This window comes from Bos indicus, chromosome 20 (genome assembly GCF_029378745.1).
Source record: "Bos indicus isolate NIAB-ARS_2022 breed Sahiwal x Tharparkar chromosome 20, NIAB-ARS_B.indTharparkar_mat_pri_1.0, whole genome shotgun sequence".
Taxonomy (NCBI): domain Eukaryota; kingdom Metazoa; phylum Chordata; class Mammalia; order Artiodactyla; family Bovidae; genus Bos; species Bos indicus.
Genome location: NC_091779.1, coordinates 18,818,626 through 18,838,523, shown reverse-complemented (window position 1 = coordinate 18,838,523; position 19,898 = coordinate 18,818,626). Strand labels below are relative to the sequence as shown.

The 19,898-nt window shown below is 36.2% G+C and overlaps 1 protein-coding gene across 9 annotated transcripts in view; it reads right to left on the bottom strand.

Annotated features, from left to right (window-relative positions):
- The window catches only part of PDE4D (phosphodiesterase 4D), a 1,602,952-nt gene that overhangs the window by 1,376,020 nt on the left and 207,034 nt on the right, over positions 1 to 19,898 (bottom strand). Inside the window, exon 1 of one of the 9 annotated variants that reach the window (XM_070774937.1) lies at positions 8,749 to 8,913. The exons of the other annotated variants lie outside the window; for them this stretch is intronic. The gene's annotated coding sequence lies outside the window, so the exon portion shown is untranslated. Of the gene's footprint in view, positions 1 to 8,748; positions 8,914 to 19,898 lie in introns of those variants that run through there. 9 annotated transcript variants of the gene reach the window in all.

The window sequence follows — 19,898 nt, the reverse complement described above, 5'->3', positions numbered from 1 at the left end:
AAATAGGATGCTTTTTCTCATAGGCATACCTTTCACCCAGTATGTTTTATTTTCCAATAAATACAAAACTTAATTACATCCCCAAACCATGAAATTAAAAGACGCTTACTCCTTGGAAGAAAAGTTATGACCAACCTAGACAGCATATTGAAAAGCAGAGACATTTCTTTGCCAACAATGGTCCATCTAGTCAAGGCTATGGTTTTTCCAGTGGTCATGTATGGATGTGAGAGTCGGACTGTGAAGAACGCTGAGCGCCGAAGAATTGATGCTTTTGAACTGTGGTGTTGGAGAAGACTCTTGAGAGTCTTGGACTTGCAGTCTTGGACTGCAAGGAGATCCAACCAGTCCATTCTGAAGGAGATCAGTCCTGGGTGTTCTTTGGAAGGAATGATGCTAAAGCTGAAACTCCAGTACTTTGGCCACCTCATGCGAAGAGTTGACTCATTGGAAAAGACTCTCACATGGGGAGGGATTGGGGCAGGAGGAGCAGGGGACAACAGAGGATGAGATGGCTGGATGGCATCACTGACTTGATGGACATGAGTCTGAGTGAACTCCGGGAGTTGGTGATGGACAGGGAGGCCTGGCGTGCTGCGATTCATGGGGTCGCAAAGAGTCGGACACAACTGAGCGACTGAACTGAACTGAAACTCTTTAATGCCAGCTGTGTGTGCAAGGCATTTTCTAGATACTACAAAAGATGATAGAACCTAACTTTGTGGCCTCCACAAACAGTGAAGTGAAGTCGCTCCATCGTGTCCGACTCTTTGCGACCCCATGGACTATATGTAGCCTACCAGGCTCCTCTGTCCATGGGATTTTCCAGGCAATAGTACTGAAGTGGATTGCCATTTCCTTCTCCAGGGGATCTTCCTGACTCGGGGATTGAACCCGGGTCTCTTGCATTGTAGGCAGACACTTTACCATCTAAGCCACCAAAATGGTCTAGAGGGAAGAGAAATAGTCAACAACTTGTCTAAGAAAAAGACAAAACGCGCCCTCTGCTGGATGGTGGAGTTCACCCAGCTTCAGCCGGGCTGAGGAGCCTGGAGAATGAGCCCCGCCCACTCTGCTGCCTTACACACTGTTCATGCAGTATCCTCAAGGCAAGAAAACTGAAATGGTTTGCCATTGCTTTCTCCAGTGGAGCACGTTTTATCAGAACTCTCCACCATGACCCGTCCATCTTGGGTGGCCCTACACAGCATGGCTCATAGTTTCATTGAGTTAGACAAGGTTGTGATGCATGTAATCAGTTTGGTTAGTTTTCTGCAATTGTGGTCACTTCATAGCAAATAAATGGAGAAACATGGAAACAGTGACAGAGTTGATTTTCCTGGGCTTCAAAATCACTGCAGATGGTGACTGCAGCCATGACATTAAGACGCTTGCTCCTTGGAAGAAAAGTTATGACAAACCTAGATAGCATATTCAAAAGCAGAGACATTACTTTGCCGACAAAGTTCCGTCTAGTCAAAGCAATAGTTTTTCCAGTAGTCATGTATGGATGTGAGAGTTGGACCATAAGAAGGCTCAGTGCCAAAGAACTGATGCTTTTGAACGGTGGTGTTGGAGAAGACTCTTGAGAGTCCCTTGGACAGCAAGGAGATCAAACCAGTCAATCCTAAAGAAAATCAATCCTGAATGTTAATTGGAAGGACTGATGCTGAAGCTGAAGTTCCAACACTTTGGCCACCTGATGCAAAGAGCCGACTCATTGGAAAAGACTCTGATGCTGGGAAACACTGAAGGCAGGAGAAGAAGGGGATGACAGAGGACAAGATGGTTGGATGGCATCCCTGACTCAAAGGACATGAGTTTGAGCAAAGTTCAGGAGATGATGAAGGACAGGGAAGCCTGGTGTGCTGTAGTCGAGGGGGTCATAAAGAGTCAGACATGACTGAGCTACTGAACAACATCAACAACACGCCGCTGCTACTGTGGAGGGGAGGCACTCCTGCAGGTCTTAGGGCGCCAGGATCCGCCTCTAGCACACACCTGACTATACTGCTTCTGCAAATGAGTGCTTCTCCAACTGTGGGCAGCTCTTCAAAGATAAGAACTACATTTCTTTATGTATCCTGTGTTCCCAACACTTAGTTTAAGGTCTGTTACATAGGAGGCGATCAATAAATGTAGAATGGAAAATTTAATAACCTACATTCCCTCAATCTGGAATGGACTACTGTTCCTTTTCTCTATACACACACATTCACATTTCTGAATATAAAATTCCTACTCAGCTCAAATGTTACTTCCTTCTTATAGCAATTTCTAATCTTGCCTCCTTCTCCCACCCTAAGCAGAAGCTTTTTGTCCTCTCCCCGGGCTTTTCTATCACTGATATCCTTCAAAGTTCTAAAATGGCTTTAAATGACTGCATTCTTAAATCAGTGATTCTCTATTCCCCTCATCCACCAACCCCTCTCAATAATTTCTGATATCATTGCTATTTGTGTGCTGCTTTTCTGTGTAAGCTCCTAGAGGGAGGATTCTGACTCTTAATACCTCATTTCTGATGCCTTAAGCACCCTAAGAGTGCATCCATTAATCGGATTCATAAGAACTTGTTTAGCATCAATGTTAGGCCCGAAGCTATATAAAATTTTGATTAAGTGAAACTACATTTCTAGATGTGACTGAGAGATTCCAGTGGGAAGGGGTCTTTTTAAACCTCTGCAACCTTTGGTCTGATAAAACACTGCTGTGTTTGCTCAAGGGCTGCTGACAAAAACTACTCCATGTATTTTTTTTTTTTTTTTTTGACACAAGAACAGTTTTATTGAAATCACTGAACACTTGTGCAGTACTTAATATCCGGATTTTGAGACGTTTTAGACAAAAATCTGTTTCCCTTTAAATGGATGAAGAAACCGGATCCTAGTTGGTGGAAGTTAATGCTTGTATCACACAGCTAAGGGGAGGTAGAATCCTAAAATTTGCTTCCAACTTCCACCCGTACCTGACCATGCCAGCTAAAGCGTCTATTTTTGTGTTGCCTAAGTTTAAGGACCATATAATCTGGACTAACTTCACAACAATAATTTAAAAAATAGAGAAGGATCCCATATTACAGAAAATTTTAAATCGACTATTTTACCATTTATACAATGAAGAAAACTGACAATGTGGGGGGCAGTGGTCAGCCAACACGCAACACAATGTGTTAACAAACAGCCACAAGATTGACGGGCATCACTTATTTCTTTCCATGTTACATCTTGCCTTTTTTGGAGGGAGGAAGGAATAAAAAGGCAGATTGACTCAAACCTATTAAATATACCAATAAAGTTAATATTTGAGTGGAACATGTATTAATTATTCACATAACACTAGCTTTCTACTGCAGTTTAAGAATCCAGCAGATGATGCTAAGGTTTAAGCAAATCCTAGAAGTCATTGCACTGAATGATTAACTACTCAATTATGAACTGGAAAATAATACTGGGTAATTATTTCAAAGTATAAACTACAGATATAATATTAAAAAAACATAGGTAGTAGAAAACTTCTCTAACTTAAAAGTATAAATGGTTAAGTCAACAGTACCTACTTACAAATTTCACAAAATCAGAATAAACACTCAACTTTTAAGAGGGGCCATTTCAGTCCTGCCTTTACCACTTAATAGGAGAAAGATCTTATATAGGTGGGTCCTTTCATTCAAGGGTGATTTCAAAACCAACTTACAATGTTAATATTATATCTTGGATCCCTGCTAAGAAGACTCTTCAAGGATCTTTCATACTAACTTGAAGTTGAGGAACATACAATTTGAGAAACTAAATAAATGATACAGCTCCTCCTGCACACCCAGGTTACCTACAGTGAGCCTGGATCTGAACTTTAATTCCTAGAGATCTCTCATCTCTTATCCTGAGATACTCAACCTGGGCTCTAGAAGAGGACACCAACCTGTGTTCTAGAGGGCCATGTATTTTTTTTTTCTTTATTTCAAACTTCCAACCAGTTTCCCTCTAATTCATCTTCCTCTTGGATTATATCACTGATGACATATACTGATGACCTTTCATTTGTTTTATCTTATATGAAACAGAGTAAGAGGTTAAATGATCATTTACCATCAAACAGAAAGAAGCTTCTAACTTTGACCTCCCAAACTTCTACATAAGTATGAATTTTCCTCACCCTTGGGTAAAGGATTCCTGTTAAAGTGCAAATTGTGCTGTCCCTCCCCGCAAAGTTTCAAGACGCTTTATTTGGCCCTTCATGTCTCTATACATAGCAAAACAGAGCAAAAATAAAATGAGGAGTGCACTAAATGCACAGCTTTTAAGAGTTGACTCATTGGAAAAGACTCTGATGCTGGGAGGGATTGGGGGCAGGAGGAGAAAGACGACAGAGGATGAGATGGCTGGATGGCATCACCGACTCGATGGACAAGAGTTTGGGTGAACTCCGGGAGTTGGTGATGGACAGGGAGGCCTGGCGTGCTGCGATTCATGGGGTTGCAAAGAGTCAGACACGACTGAGCGACTGAACTGACTGACTGACTGACATAGGACAGACTATGCTACAAATTGTCAACTGGTAAAACATATACAAAGGAAGTTTCCTAACTATAAGGAATCCTGTATGTAACTGGGTACTTTGTTTCAAGTAGTTAGGGAATTCAAAACTTAGCACTCAGAAAAGTTTATTTTTAAAAGTTTGGGGCTTCCCTGGTGGCTCAACGGTAAACAATGCACCTGCCAGTGCAAGGGACACAAGTTTGATCCCTGCTTCGGGAAGATTCCACATGCTGTGGAGCAACTAAGCCCACGCACCACAACTACTGAGCCTGTGCTCTAGAGACTGGGAGCCACAACTAACGAGCCCACGTGCCACAGTCATGGAAGCCCACGTGTCTTAGAGCCTGCGCTCCACAAGAGAAGCCACTGCAGTGAGAAGCCTGCCCACTGCAACTAGAGAGCAGCCCCATTCACCGCAACAACAAAGCCTGCCCAGCAACAAAGATACGGCACGGCCAAAAATAAGTAAATAAAATAAAATAAGAAGTTTGAGTCATGCTGAGCAGACTACAGCTGGTATTTTATGTGCTTTCATTTTGAAGTTTCTCATTTACAAGGAAGCATTCATATTTTCTCCAAAGAACATACAGAATTTTCGTTACTTTCGGTCACACGTCTAATTGGTTTTATTCTTGACACTCCAACCATAATTGCAACAGGAACACTGAGGATCGCAATGGGATATGAGTATTTCACCAGAGCATTTCATACTCACCAGATTATGCCATGGATGTACCTTATATTTGAGAATTCATTCTATAAATGCATCTTAGAGATTTCTAATTTTCATAATAAACTAAAGCTGCTTATTCACCTAAGAGAAAACAGCGAAGGAACATGTATAATTGTATTTGAATCAACAGCTACTATGCCTACTAAAATCTTCCCCTTGTTTCACATTGAAGACACCATCACTATATTTTTGCAACTAAAAGTTCTAAACGCAGATAATCTAAAACTAGTCATCTTACTTTCATGTCTTTCCCCAGAGTGGTTTAAAAGAAATGCTTCAGGAAACATTTACAACATTCAAATTTGTCAGATGCTGGAAACTCTGACAAAGTCCAATGTAGGCTGCTTCAAATTCCTTAAAAACTCAAAGAAACAACAGAATGGAAGGTCCAGTGTAACTGCATTAAATGTGTCGGTGGGAACTCAAAATAAGCATGACATGCTGCCCTAACTAATAAAAAAATTCTGGCATAAAACTCAGACAATTTGAGTGATCCTAGAAATCATTATAATCTCTCACCATCTGTCTCTTCTAATTTCTCCATTCCTAACTTCTGTTCCATTTTTCTCAACGCAGCCCTGAAGAGCCTGCTTTGAAGGTTACAGCTCTTTCCCCACCCAAAGGTGGAAGCAGACTTCCCTGCTCCTAAAATAGCAATAAAAAATAACTCTTGAGATGGTTATAGAATCTCCTTTGGACTATACTCTGGTTAAATGTTTAAAGCTCAATTAAAATGCAAATTAACACTAGACAATGAAGCAATTATGGCTATAGTCTGACAAGGGAAAAAATCTGTTTCACCCAAAAATGGAAATTTGGGAAATAGTAATTAAATGCATAGTTATTTTGATTTGACAAAACTTTTTATGGCTTGTAAAGGAGTCAGGAAACCCCAGCTAAAACTGTGCCAGATAAGGGTTTCCAGTCTGGCCAAAAAAGAAAAATGCCACTTTGGAGACACCACAATTTGGGCAGTACATCTTTTAATTTCATGTCACAAAATTGATTTTTCCTGAATTGTTCGACTGGGTAGATTAATGTAGCAAAACTCTGAGTTCTTTGGCAAATGATGAGGATTAGTTGGCACAGTCATTTACTAATGTGGAAGAAATATATCTCCAGATGTTTAGAAATGATTGCTGAGTTACAAAGAGACTGGTATTTGCAATCTCATATGTGTGAGTAGGAGTGATGTCTACAAGCAGCTTTGGTAAAATGTATACATGCATATGAAGCATAGGCTTATTTCATGTGGCAAGCTTTTTTATCTGACAGTAGCAAATGGTGGAGGTGGGTAGAAGAAAATGAAATTAAAATAATAGAAGACCAACAGCAATGAGAGCATAACAGAAAGCACAAGGCACCAAAGAGGAATCTTATGAGAAGCAGATGATTAACATCATAACAGAATGGAGACTGATTCACATTCTGAAGATCTCAGGGAGACAAAAAATATGAGGAAGGAAAAAAAGAAGTTAATGATTGGTGAAAATTAAGGAATGACACAAAAATAATAAATGACTGTGGAAGAGTCAATTATTAACAATATGTTTATTAATATTAATTAATCAGTAGAATTAATAGAAAATTAGTAGAAAATCCCATGGATGGAGGAGCCTGGTGGGCTACAGTCCATGGGGTCGCACAGAGTCGGACACGACTGAGTGACTTCACTTTCACTTTTCACTTTCATGCATTGGAGAAGGAAATGGCAACCCACTCCAGTGTTTTGCCTGGAGAATCCCAGGGACGGGGGAGCCTGGTGGGCTGCCATCTTTGGGGTCGCACAGAGTTGGACACGACTGAAGCAATTTAGCAGCAGCAGCAGCAGCAGAATTAATAGAATTTATATCTGAGAAAAGCAATATGTTCATATTAAATAAGTAACGGAGGAGTATGGGGACACAGATGAAGCAACTGCACAATGATTTTTAAATCTTTCCTCTATGTGTTCATCATCACAAAACGAAAGTTACAGTCCACTAGTACAAACAACAAATGGTAAGTACTGAAACAAGGAAAGAGGCCTGAGTATTTTCTAAAGAACAAAATGTTCTGCACTGTCCTGAAGGGACGTGAGGTAGCATCAGAAATTATTAGGATCCTGTTGCTGGGTCTCCTGTTGGTCCAAAGAGCAGCATCTTTAATGAGCAATGACCTGGACACAAACTTAACATCTTGACATGGCCACAAACCATCTTGACATTGCCAGCCTCCATTAGAGACTGATAATATTGGTTTCTGTCTTGGATATTTGCAGGGAAGTGGAAAACAAGTTAACCATCTGCCTTTCTTTAGCTGTAGCTTTAAAGCTGTGAAATTCCAAAAATAAAAGCTAACTATATGCCACAGATTAAATATCAAACTACTAATGATATCTACTATTCAGGTAATGTAAGTATAAGATTCCATTTTCCCATAGCATTCTTTGCACAAAATCATCAATATCAAAGGATATTGTTTGATCACAACAAAAGAATTTACTCCTCTGAATTAAAAATCAACAATATAATTAGGAGGTAAATGCCTAAACATCAAAATATCTGTTACAATATGATGGATAAGAGTAAAATCCTTATGAAAGATATAATGTTAATCATGAAGAAAATCCTAAAAAACAAAAGTAGGGAAGACAGAATTTTACATTTCAGTCTCATTAGCCATCTAAGACATGCAAACCAACACAATGACATTCCATCTGTAAATAGCAAAAATAAAAATTGCAACATGTAAGCCTGGCAAGTGAACAACGAGACAAGAATAATTGTATATCTATGATAGAATACAGTGAAACTGTCTTTTTAGAAAGCAGCTTAGGAAGAGTTTTTGACCTGGAAAGTATGCACACAAATGCTCTCTAAAAGAATTCTATATTATACAAAGAAATGTGCAACAATGAAACAGCAGTTATGTAAATTATGATATATCCATATTATAAAGCTTTTAGTTACACAGGAAAATGTCTATAATAAATTGCAGAATTCAACATTTTACATTAGTTATGATATCAAACTCTATGAGTTGTATGTTTGTGTGTGTGTGTGTATATGTCTGAATTTATGTCCGTTCCCACATATATACGTAGAAAACTACATGATGAGAAAACTAACTCTAAAAAGACACATTATTTTTTAATGAGAAAAACATAATTAATGGAATAAAATTTTCACTGTTTTCCAATAATGCTGTGCATCAACACCTAAGTATCATCTTTTTTGATGGCATTATATCATACAAATGTTTTACAGTCAATTGTGAAAAACAACTATCACTCACATACTAAAAATCCACTGTTAAATTTTAATCTACTTGTAAAAGGTTGTTTCCTTCCATCTAAAAGTGGCCTCAACCGCATTTTTCTCCACATCATCCTTTCTCAGTATTTTCAGATCTTTTAGGAACTTGAGGGGAAAAGTATGGGAAATACAGACATTTAACAGTTCCTGCAAAAAACCATATACAAAACATCTCTATACTTACGGAGGATGGTAAAAGAGCATCTCAAAGCTTAGGGGGATATTTGTATATTAAAACACTTCTTTTCAACTATGGCAAAGCCTGCAGCTCTTAACCGTCAGCATGCAGTCACCTGGAGGGCTTGTAATAGACTGCTGGGCCTCACCTTCAGCTTCTGATTCAGCTCATCTGTTGGGGAAGAGAATGTTTTGGCACGGTTGGTCTCAGGGCCCTAGAAGCCCTGCTCTAACCATCTCCTTCTCTTCCCCTTGCCTTCTCACTCTGGATCTTGCCAAGATTCCTTTCCTTGGTGAACATCTTCAGGATTTGCCCCAATCTTCAATACTGTGCTTGTGCTTTTTTTTATTCCCCACATTTCGCAATTTTACCAAGTGCAGTGCAGTGGTAGGAAAACTTCTTCTGGCCATAAGTTTGTTTTGCTGGGCTTCTTACAAACCTGATAATCTACACTCTTCAGCAAAATCACTCAATGTCCTTGTTTCTTCTCAATGTTGCTATTTCTTGGGCATTTGATGTTCATCTGTTTTTGACCTTAATGTGAGTGAAAGCGTCTCTAGACCACTTGCGTTTAGTGCTAACAGCAGAACCCACCGATTTCCTCACCTTCTCCCTCTGTACCAGTTTTCTAATGGGGTAGAAACCCAACCTGATTGCTGTCACTGTTGGTTACTCGACTAACTGTCAAGACTAGAGCTGGAGATGAGGAAATACTGAAAACTCAAATGGGCAGCTCAAACATTAACAAAGGAAGCAGCTGACAGTAAGAGCAACCTGCTTCCACCACCCCTCCCACCATCTTATGAGCCATGATACAGCCTATAAGCTATGCCCCAACTAGAATGTGTCCACAGATGCTAGAGACAGTCACTCTGTTCTCATCCCAGCTCAGATAAGTTTCACCAAATGTACAGAATGCTGAATACAGGCTCTAATGCTGAGATTTTTACCTAGCCTAATCCCCAGGAAACAAAAGCTTGTGGCTCAGAATCATGTAGTGAAGCCAAAATAAATAAAACATAGACTTGACATGAACCGTGCATCACCAGGAGCCTTTGCCTTGAGCCATAGTGGAGAACCCTTCACACCAGCCATGACAGCGCCAGACTGGCTCCTTCCTCACTCAACACTCTGTGACTTGTTCAACTCTAATGACTTCTGCAGTAACTCTGCTCCTATACTTTGAGCTTTAAAACTTGCTGTGCTGTGGTCTAGACTGCACTTCTGGTTCCAAAATGCAGAGATTCGTCAGATTCATCCCTTTGGGATTCACTTAATAAAAGATGCCATAAGCGTTACTGATTAAGAAGCTTTATTTCAGCCTTTGTTTGATGATGTATACCATGGAAGTCTAAAGTTTCTTGATTATTTGGGGTAATCATTTTGCTGGTTATTGTGTCTTTTACTGGAGATCATTTTGCTGGTTATTGTGTCTTTCTCTTGATTATGCTCATTTATAAGTGTATACATTTCTCTTTTTTTCCTATCAGGAAAACTGATGAACTATTTTCTAAGCTATTTCTGTTGAAGAGAGGTTAAAAAGATTCCTGAACACTGACTACCAGTTTACTTAAAATATTATGCAAACAGAAACAGAATAGCCATACTCATTTTTATTGTGCAATTGTATGACAAAAGGTTTATTACCTTTATAAAAGGTAATAACAATTAAATTCAAATACAAGATGACAAAAGAATTCTCCAAAATAAAGGAAAAAATTATGATGTCAACATGTTGGAGGGTTATTAAGATTAAAATTATTACTTTAATTAAATAACATTTGATCCTACCTCTTTTCTAAGGCAATTTCCAACTTTGGAAAAATAACTCTGAGTAGTACTATCAAAATGATCTACAGAAAGATTTTTTAGTCTGTTAAAATAATATCTACCCCAAATCCTTGGTAGTTCAGAAATACTGTAATCCATAGAACTTTATCACATTCACAAGTTATTTTTCATTCTTTGATGCTACCTGCATTTCTTTATTTTTATATGCTGCCCTGGACAACTGTTTAAAGCATTTGAAAGGTAAACTCAGAGCCAGATGGCTGTTTCCACTTGATTTAAAATAATAAAAAAAAACTTGATCTATAAGTAAATAGGCACATTAATAAATATGCAGTGCACTGTCAAAAATATTACATAATTTTGTTTCTTAGGCAAACAGGAATTTTTTAATGCTGTCAACATTTTCATCATTGTTTAAAGGTTAATCCAAGTTCTCAAAAGCTGAAATTTACTCACTCATAAATATATTTATAAGGGAAATTTGAAACAAAGGAAACAAGAATATACTTTATAAAATTAGAAGTATTTTCTAACTTTTGCAACTACTGTTATTGACATTTCTAAATGTTCAGGTAAGTTTAATTCAGGAAAATGCATAAACGCTAATAGTACAATTTTGGTAAATAGAGACTCCCAGGCAACACATACCCTTATGAAGATATAAAGCATTTCCATCACCTGGAAAGTTCTCTCGTGTCTCTTTCTGGTCAGTTTTTCTTCACAGAGGCAATTTTCTTTTTTTTGTAAACTTGCATTAGTTTTGTTCTGTGCACACATGCTAAGTTGCTTCAGTCGTGTCTGACTCTTTGTGACCCTATGGATTATAACCTGCCAGGCTCTTCTGTCCATGGGATTCTCCAGGCAAGAATACTGGAGTGGGTTGCCATGCCCTTCTCCACGGGATCTTCCCTGCCCAGGGATTGAACCCACTGTTGTTATGTCTTCTGAACTGGCAGGCAGGTTCTTTACCATTAATGCCACCAATTTTGTTCTAGAACTTTCTATAAATGGAATTATATATGATGTATTCTTTTTATTTTGGTTCTTTTCTTTTGTGACAGTCATTCATGTTGTTGCATGGATCAGTAGTTCACTCATTTTTATTAAGGAACAGAATTCCATTGTATAACTATACCAACATTTGTTTATTCATTCTCATATTTATAAACATGTGAGGTGTCTCTGGTTTGGAGATACTGTGAATAGAGCTGCTATAAACATTCTAAACAAGTCTTCATGTGTATATAAATTTGTATTTCTTATGGGTAAATAACCACAGTAGAATTACTGGGCTAAAGGGTAGGTGTATTTAGCTTTTTTTAATTGCAAAATCCCTTTTCAAAGGTATTTATAACATTTAATATTCCTATCAGCAATCTATAAACGTTCAGTGACTCCAATTCTCAGCAATATTTGGTGATGTCAATAGATTTCAATTTAGCCATTCTAGTGGGTACATAATAATATCACACTGCGGTTGTAAATGCATTTCCCTGAAGACTAAAAATATCAAACATTCTTTACAAGTATTCATGCATGTATCTTTGCAAAGCATCCACTGAAGTACTTTGTCCATGTTTATTGATTTGTATTTTTCTTACTGAGTATGGGAGGTGTTTATATAATACTTACTAAAGTCCTTTGTTAGATAAGTTTTACAAATATTTGCATCCCATAACATTTACTTAATCATGTCTTCTGATGAGCAGTCTAACTTATCAACTTTTATTTTTCATCTTATAAAGAAATATTGGCCAACTACTGTCTTAGTTCAGGCTGCTGTAACAAAATATCACAGATTGGGTGGCTTTTAAACAATATAATGTATTTCTCACAGTTTCATAATCTGAGCGGTCCAAAATCAAGGTATCAGAAGAGTCAGTGTCTGGTAAGGTTCTGCTTCCTGTTTCATAAACAGCCATCTCTAGCAATATCCTTATGGAAACTTGATTTCCATGGGGAAAAAAATAATTCTCTACTTTAACTTCAGATGATAAACAAAAATTAATCCATAATGGATCACAGACAAGATTAAAACTACAACACTACTAGAAGAAAACATAAGATAATATTTTTCAAGTTCATGGTTGTGATGGACTAGAAGTTTGAGTCCTCCCAAAATTCATATATTAAAATATAACTCCCAATGTGATGATATTAGGAGATGGAGCTTTTGGGAAGTAATTAGGTCACGAGGTTGGAGCCCTTCTAAGGGACTGAAGAGACCAGAATTCTCCCTTTCTGCCATATAAGGACATAGCAAGAGTGAATGTCTGGCAAAAAAGAAACAGACTCACAGATACAGAAAACAAATTGTGGTTTCCAAAGGGGTGAGGGAAGAGGGGCAGGGACAAGTTAGGGGTATGGGATTGAGATACAAACTGCTGTGTATGAAACAGATAAGCAACAAGGATATATCATATAGTACAGAGAATTATAACCATTATCTTATAATAACTTATAATGGAGTATAATCTACAAAAATACTAAATCACTGTGCTATACATCTGAAAATAATATAATATTATAAATCACCTATCCTTCAATAAAAATTAAATTTTTTAAAATAAAGTAATAAAAGCTACAAGCATGGAGAAATAAGAATCATTGGAGAGTTTTCTAAGATTCACTATGAATAGAACTTGTTAACATAGATGGTAAAAATGTATTATGGAACTTTAAATGTGAGAAAAATAAGCAGTTAGATGGAAATAAATAAGTCTAGAAGCATATTATAGTGTCCATTTATATTTAAATCAGGTCATTCTCTCAACTTCATCACTAAAATGATGGTTTTAACTACTCAGTCTTCTGGGGAAATTACTTTCCATGAGATTGTACACCCAATTGTGTAATAAAAATAGGGTTCCAATTACTGAAATACTCCTTATAATAAAATTTTTGGTATTATTCTATAAACAAAGGTCAGTAGGTTCACCTTCTTATAAGTCAAAGCATTTTTATTTATAGGAGAGAATATTTAAGCCACTTTAAATATCTATTTAAGGAGATGCCAATGTTAAAATATTGTGAAAATTTTAACACAATATAGCTTCAATGCAAGCTTAATTTGGCATATACAAAGAGGAAACAACTTCAAGATGTTCCAAGTGTGAAGCCCACCCCGGTTATAAATTACTCATTTTTATGGATGTGATTAACATGCTTCTAGCACATTCAACCCTAGAGTAGGATTTTCAGCTAGTTCAAATGTACATTCAAAATAATGTATTCCTAGAGTTTCTAGTTATTTTTGTACTTGAATTCTGGATAATCCCTCTACTTGAATAAAAACTGTGAATTCTTTATTTGGCCATGGTTTATATGTAGTCTGACAATTCTTTTCATCTCTCTTCAGCTCAACTAACATCTATCAGTAAAATAAAAGCAAATTATAGGTAGAATCTCAAATAACTGATCAGGTACAGAAAATTCACTTGCATCAAGTATGTTATTTTTCCCTAATATCTCCTGTTTACAGCTAACTTCCTGGCATTCAATTAATGTAAATGTGTTTACCTAAAAGATCAGAGAAGTTATTTACCTTTATAACCATTCAGAACAGGAAAAATCTTTCTACTTGTTTCAAAATACGGTATAAACACATTCCTAAAGTAATTGTAAATAAATTTATTCCTCTGAAACTTGATTTTGAAAAATACACAACTGAAAATTACACATAGAGAATACATACATCATAACTATGGAAGAACAATGACTATATCTAGATACATAATTAGATCACTATTTTGAAAATGCAATTGCACACTCAAATAAACATTCACTAACTTCTATCACTTTTCCTCCCACTCCAACCTTTCAACATATTCCTGTGTTTTTCATGTCAATTTTAATTCCTATATCATTTTTTCCTCTATTAAGAACAATTTGTTGAATGGTTTAATTTCTTTAACACATGCAACTCAATTATGTTTTCTTATTAATGTATATAACAGTGAGGCTGATTTCTGCAGATTATTTGACCTTTCATTTTCTACTTGTGTGACCCTTGCAAATCTGCAGCATAAAGGAAATTCTTGTTTTCCAGTTATATCATCTATCACAATTTGGAAAATACAACAAACAGATGAAAGGCATTTGGAATATAACACAGTGGATTCAAACCCTGTGAAATTCTGTTACATTTTAACAGTAATTTTTGAGCTTTTAGGGTTCTCTCTTACCATTTGAGCTATTCTTACTTCAAAAACGGAAAGAATAGATCCTATTTTGAATTCATATTTTAATATTACACATAGAATTGTGTCTTAATTCCAAGCAGAGATAAAGGTTCAAAAATTAAATTATTAGTGTTCAATCTCTAAACAAAAGTAAAATACTGTTTTTTTCCTCAGCTTTCTGATAGGAGGTTCAAGTTCAAATAGTTTCTGGCTAGCACCCTTCAATGCTTATCACTAAAACCACTGAAGACAAATTTTAAAAGCAAACTAACAGAAAACCAATTCCATAATCTATAAGGAATAGATAGATGCTAACTTTGAAAACCCAAAAGGGAATTTAATGATACCATGCAATATTCAATTTTCACTTCAAGTCAGCAGGCTCAAAGACATAGAAAATTAAGAATACATCCTTCTTTTCTTTATAAGAGAGTTGTCCAGAGTTCTTGGCTTTAGGAATTATTCTTTGAGGCAAATACTCTTTCTCTCATCATCCTATTATCCTTAAGAGAACAACAACAACAACAAAAAAACCCATACAGTAGGGGGAAGAGGCTGGTAGTATACATTCTAGAAATATGAGCCTAAATAGGTAAAAACTTTGGTGGATGAAGTGGAAAGAACAGGTGAATAAGGCACAGAGGAATAACCCTGACTTGGGGGGAATTACAGATACCATGTATAATTTCTCCTTAGAGTATCAAACACATCAGACTATGGGAGTTGAAAGAAGATCAAATTGCAACTGAAGTACCTTAAAAACTGTCAGAGAATGCTAATGAAATGAAAACAATGCCTGTTAAACTATAAACTGAACATTGAAATTTTCATGACCATCACTGTAGAAAAGGTAGAAAAGAAGCTAAAACAAGGAAAATATGCTCAATCTGTGCATTCTTCAATGATACAGAAAAAAAAAAAAAAGCATATAACAAAGGAGAGAACAATGCTCCAAAACTTCAGAACAAACTTCTAAAAGTTTTCTTACTGGAGAAGCCAAAAGAAAATTTCAGAAAGAAATTAGCATCCTCACAGAAGGGAGACTCATGGATCCAGAAAAAAAGACAAATGAGTAAAGACCTACTTTGAAATACAGTCTTTGTTTTTCCACTTCTCAATTATCTTTTACTTTCTCCTTATCAGATCTTATGGGCTTTCCTGGTAGCTCAGATGGTAAAGTGTCTGCCTGCAATGTGGGAGACCTGGGTTCTATCCCTGGGTCAGGAAGATCCCCTGGAGAAAGAAATGGCAACCCAATCTAATACTCTTGCCTGGAAAATTCTATGGATGGAGGAGCCTAGTAGGCTACAATCCATGGGATCGCAAAGAGTTGGACACGACTGACCAATTTCACTGGTTATCAGATCTTATAGAACAGTTATACAGGCCTTAAAATCACCATCTTCAGTATCAATTATCTATTTTGAATTGATTTGTAATCTTTCTGTTTTAATATCCTTTTCTTTTTTCCTATCTAACTTTAAAATAATTGAGTAAAGACTTAAATCATCATTTTTTTAACTAGTGAATAAAGAAAAAATCTGTAAGATTTCAAATAAGATTAAAAATCTTCACCTACAAAAGAAATTTAAAATATGCTAGTTCTGGTGACATCACCAATAAGGCTGAATAAGAGTTTTCTATTAATAACATCCTCCCTTAAAAGAACACCACTTTTGACAATAACCCAGGAATGAGAGAGCTCTTGTGGAAATCCAGGAGTTTGGTGGAATCAGGAAAATAATACACAAAATGAGAAGTTCAACAGAGATATGTAAATCACAAAAAGAACCAAATAAATTCTGGAGATGAATAATACAAAAAGTGAAATGGAAAAAAAAAAACAAACCCACAACAGACAGTAACAACAGTAGACTGGATCAAGCAGAATCTGTGAAGTAGAGACAGATCATTTAAATATCCTTATAGCTTAGCTGGTAGAGAATCTGCCTGCAAAGCAGGAGACCTGGGTTCAATCCCTGGGTTGGGAGGATCCCCTGAATAAGGAAATGGCAACCCATTCCAGTATTCTCGCCAGGAGAATCCCATGGACAGAGGAGTCTGGCAGGCTACAGTCCACGGGGTCACAAGAGTCAGATATGACTTAGCATAAACTACCACCACCAGAGTCAAAAAAAAAAAAGAAGAAAAAATATGAAAAAAGTAAATAAAGGCTATATGAGGCACAGAATACTATTGAGAAACAATCTATAGGTTATGAGAGTCCCAGCAGAACAAAAACAGCACAGTGTTTATTTAAAGAATCAAAGGTTGAGAACTTTTCAAAACTGAGAAGCTATTTGGACATACAAGTTCTTGAAGCTCATAAGTGTTCCTAAATTTTTAATTCAAAACAATCTTCTTCACGACATATTATAATAAATTGCCTAAAATCAAAGACAAAGAAAAACAAATTTAAAGCACTGAGAGAAAAAAAAGTATTCACATACAAGGGAGATTTCTATAAGGCTACCAGCAGATTTCTCAGCAAACCAGGAAAAAGTGGGATAATATATTCAAATTGTTGAAAGATAAAACTACCAACCAAGGGTACTTTACCCAGAAAAGTTGCCCTTCAGACATGAAAGAGAGATAAAAACTTACCCAAACAAACTGAAGTTGAAGGAGTTCCTCACTGCTAGATCTGCCTTACAAAAAAGAGTAAGAAGTGCTTAAATGAGTTCTTTAAGCTGAAACTTTAAAATGTTATTAAGTAACAATAAATCTTCTGAAAATGTATGACACAATAATAAAAGTAAGTACAGTTGACCCTCGAACAATGTTGAGGGGATAACCATGTATAATTTATAATCTGGCCTCTAAATGATGTTTCTTGTTTGGCAGATTCAATGAACCAGGAATCGTATAGGGCTGTAGTATCTACTACTGAAAAATAGCCATGTGTAAATGAACCCATGCAGTTCAAATTGTGTTGTTAAAGAGTCAACAGTGTCTAGTCAAAATCAGAAACTATAATACTGTAATATAGGGCTGTATTAATTACTTAACTCTAGTATAAAAGTTTATGACATAAGTATTAAAAATAAGTATTGCTAAAATAACTTGTCAATGGATACACAGAATAAAATGAGGTAAACTTTGACATCAAAAACAAAATTACGTGTGAGGAATAAATGTGTTGAGTTTTCATATTCAATCAAAGGTAAGTAGTTATCATTTTAAAACAGACTATTATATCTAGGTTTTATTTAAGCCTCATAAAGCACAAGGTAATTACCTACAGTAAATACACAAAATTAAAAGAGAAGGGAATCAATCATACAACTACAGAAAATCAACTTTTCACAAAGGAAGACAGCAAGAGAAAAAGAAAAAGACAGGAAACTATAAAACAACCAGAAAACTATTAATAATGGCATTAGTAAATCTTTGTCAAACAATAATTAGTTCAAAAGTAAATGGATTAAATTCTCTTATCAAAAGGCACAGAATAGATGATTAGATTTTTTTTAAAAAAGACTTAACTATATGCTGCCTATTAGAGACTAATTTCAGTTTCAAAGACAAAAGTGAAACGACAGTAAGGCTCAAAGTGAAAGGATGGAAAAAGTTATTCCACAAAAAGGAAAACAAACAAACAAAAAAAATCAGCAGAGGTAACTATATTTGTATCAGACAAAAGAAACTTTATGGCCAAAACTGTAACAAGAGACAAAGGTCATTACATAATGATAAAGGGGTTGATTCATCAAGAGAATATAACAATTGTAAATCTATATGCACCCAAAATTGGAACATCCAAATGCATTAAGCAAATCTAACAGAACTGAAAGAAGAAATAGACAACAACACAGAGACAGCCCAGGGCTTCAATATCCCACTTTCAACAACGGATCGATCATCCAGACAGAAAATCAATGAGGAAACAGCAGACTGGAAAAACACTATAGGCCAAATGGACCCAGCAGACATATACGAAACATTCCATCCAAAAGCAGCAGAATGCACATTCTTCTCTTTTCTTCCTGGGGTCTCAGTTGTGATTTATTATCATGGCTCACAAGATACATTTCCTAAGAAGTTATACAATAATTGTCACAACACAGGATCTAGATTTCTCAACAGGATCTAGATTTTCTCAAAGAGTCATAACTCTTTGCTGCCTAGGAATAATAGTCTTATTGCGAACAAGATTTACAAGATTGTCCAATATTTGGTTACTATGTTTTTCATGAATTTAGAAACAAAAACAGTGTGTGCGTCCCTCTAGGATCTGAAATGCAAATCTCAATATACTTTCCCATAATTACATCTAAAGGGGGAACTTTCTCCCAAAATTTAAGAAGCCAATTAGGTTTTATCAGATAATTTAAGGTCCAATTCCTCTCCCAACGAGTAACACACATATCCATTTTAAAGATGACTCCCCACTGCAATAATATTTCTGTAAGATTCCTTTCCCTTTACCTCTGAGAAGTTTCACATAGATCTGAAAATAAAGGAAAATAAAATCATTTCCACAACAATTCTATAATTTAATTTTCAAAATGTTATTAGACAAGAGGTCAAATTCATTGAAATACCAACAAAAAATAGTTTCAACAAGCTAAAAGCAAATGACCATCCTATATATTGCAAGGTTTTATTATTTATTTATATAATAATTGTGCTAATTAACCTGAATTATGAGAATCCTTTATAACATATACATATAAGATCATCACAAGGTACACTTTAACTATACTAGGATTTTTAAATTGTATTTCAATATAGCCAAAACAACAACAACAACAAAGATCATATATTACGGACAGATAAAAATATCAGAGCTATAAAGCATAAAAATCAAGCAGGCCGTCTATGGGCTTCCCTTGTGGCTCAGCTGGTAAAGAATCCGCCTGCAATGTGAGAGACCTGGGTTCGAGACCTGGGTTAAATCCCTGGATTGGGAAGATCCCCTGGATAAGGGAAAGGCTACCCACTCCAGTATTCTGGCCTAGAGAAATCCATGGGCTGTAAAGTCCATGGGGTTGCAAAGAGTCGGACGTGACTGAACGACTTTCACTTCACTTCACTTCACTTCACTTCAGGCCATCTATTTGCTCACACAATGCACAAGTATGTGGATCACATACACAAAAACACAACAGAAATTAATATCAGAAGATAATCTTAAAATAAAAACATAGAAGGTAAATTTAAAATAAAATATTCCAAAATGGC